We start from the raw sequence: 3,137 nt of genomic DNA on the forward strand, positions 1-3,137 counted from the left end.
TATGAGCACTAGTATACATACAAGAGCTAATAATGCCTATATGAAAGGTATTATTAGCTTTTGATATATATTATACATTGATTATATAGCGTATGGTTGAGGGAGCGTTTGACGGAGGTGATGTCGAAAGTAACGTAAGAAAGATTTAGTAACTATCGGGTAATAAATATCCGATTATAAGAGATAATTATTACTATTGACATGACATAACTGCAAAACAACTATATTTATATATATATATATATATATATATATATATATATATAGTAAGNGTAACAAATCGCAGTCAACTATAAGATCATTATAACCGTTCACATGACACATAACTGCAAATCAACTATATCACGCACGCACGCACGCACGCACGTACGTACACACGTATACACACACGCGCGCGCACGCACGCACACATGCACGCACACACGCACGCACGTACGTACACACGTACACACACATGCACACGCGCGCGCACGCACGCACACATGCACGCACACACGCACGCACGCACACTTCACACATGCACACGCACACGCACACACAGACACACGCACACACACACACACAGTCTGACAACAACCGTACGGCAGCGGACACCCGCCAGCGGTAAGCAACACCAACTCAATTACTCACGCGTTGAAAACTCAGTCAGCACGAGCTAATTGCGATGAGAACTCGGCTGTATAGACGTTGCGGGGGTGAGGGCTGAGGGCTGAGGGGTGAGAGGGGGGGGGAGAAAGCCGCCGTGAACCTACGTGACCTATGCGTGACCCCCACTGCTAACGGGATTTCTTAATGTTGATGTCGACCACCGATAATTGATGCATCGTTTATGGGGCGCCCCCCCCCACCCCACCAACCGGTGAGTGATGGGTACCACACGCATGCAAGTACGCGCACGCACACGCACGCACACACTCACTCACACGCACGCACGCGCGCGCACACACGCACACACGCACGCACGCGCGCACGCACACACGCAATGAATTCATTTCCGATAAATCGCTGATTTTGAACTACAGTCTGTTTCGCGTCCTCCGTTTCGAGCGCGTTTCGACGTAGATCGGTTTTGGACTGAAATGTTTAAAACATTCCATCGATTGCTCACATCGAACGAGACCTAGCCGAGGATGTTGTAGTAGTTGTAGAGATGTTACGCCACGGGCAATACGTGCGCTGTATAATCACATGATGCACGCACACACACGCACGCATGCACGCACACACACACACACACGCACACACACACACACACACACACACGCGCGCACACACACACACACACACACACACACACGCACACACGCACAGACACGCGCACAACATACACACGCGCACACACCATACATACGCGCGCACACGTACGCACATACGCACATACGCGCACACACACCACACACACACGCGCGCGCACGCGCACGCACGCACGCACACACAACAGACACACGCGCACACACGTACGCACATGTATATACACACGCACACACATACCCGCCCCGCACGCACGGACACACACGCACGCACATACCCGCCCGCACGCACGGACACACACGCACACACACACATACGCACTCACGCACGTACACACGTAGAGCACACGCAGCCTATATAGACACAGCTGCCGCAAATGCTTTGCAAACCGCACTTGTCAACGCTTTCACACGGAGTGGCCCACTTAAAAAAAAGGTCACTGTCACATTACCGACGTTCACCACGACTGCTAGACAAAATGTTGACGAACACACACTCACGTACGCACTCACGCACGCACACACACACTCACGCATACACACACGCGCGCACGCACGCACGCACACACAGATATGATCAAAAGCCAATAATACCTAATAACAGGTATTAATAGCTCTTGATATTATGTTCAGGTGTGTATACTGACAAATTTGTCATTATACACACCTGATATGATATACACCATCAATAAATCAATTCAATCAATGCATCAACAACACAACAACAACAACAACAACAACAACAACAACAACAACAACAACAACAACATCACGCGGCTGTCATGTACAGCTACACCAGTCATCGTCACAATACTCGACGCTCTTACTCAGCTATAATGACCTGACGACGCACGGACGCCCTCCCGACCCCGCCCGACACGGGCCCTGACCAACCTGCTAACGACACTCGTACGACCAGCGAGCGAGTACGCGACTGTCGCACGCTATGTAGAGGTGACAAACGGGGGCAGGCCGCGTGTCGTGCACCAGTATATAAAGTCGGTGTCGCGCGGGGGACAGACGCACGAACGGACGGATACGCACACTCTCGCAGGCTCTGTTGCGGGACGTGTCTAGCAGCTTGCAACTATAGGTAAGTGAAATCCACCCACCGCCGAACAGCTATAGCACCGATATACTGTTCACGCGCTCGCTGTTCGCAAGGAATATATCAGGAGTGAATAATAACAGCTATTCTAAATAATCTAATATCTCTATAATCTTCTATATAATAATAATCTATTATTATTCACTCCTGAATATATTCAGTCACCAACGAAACGCCGCGAAGATTCTAGATAAAGATTCATAATAGATTCTAGATAGCTCTTTAGTCATTCTAGATGGACCCTCATCAGCAGAAGGGTGAACGCGAGATGCAGTAAACTATATGTTATCGCTAACGCAAAGACCGGGCTGTTCAATTAAAGATACTAGCAGTTCCGTGATCTCGTATTTTAAATGTCATTGCCCGACAACCCGGAGCGAGAAAGCTTTATATATATTTAGTTATATAATGTTATTCCGTACGTATACATATGCAATTACTTAATTTAATTATTGCGTTGTTACTGTCAGCTACTAAAGCGGTAGATTTATTCAGTGGCTTCTATAACAAGCCGTGGATTGAGGTGGTGCATACTAACTGCTCTGCTGTTTCTGCATTTCAGTCTACAATATGACGATTGCACTTGCGATACTCCTTGGCTGCGTGAGTATTATTAGAGTCTTGACCGTAAAAGCAAAACTGCCACGTTATAAACGTTACGCTCTTGTTACGTCAGCTTATATGTAGTATGTAAGACATACCTAGGCCTATATGTAATATAACGTAATATATGTCATATTACTGTAACTTATATGTAGTATGTAAGACATACCTATATG

This window comes from Priapulus caudatus, unplaced genomic scaffold (genome assembly GCF_000485595.1).
Source record: "Priapulus caudatus unplaced genomic scaffold, Priapulus_caudatus-5.0.1 Scaffold226, whole genome shotgun sequence".
Lineage (NCBI taxonomy): Eukaryota > Metazoa > Priapulida > Priapulimorpha > Priapulimorphida > Priapulidae > Priapulus > Priapulus caudatus.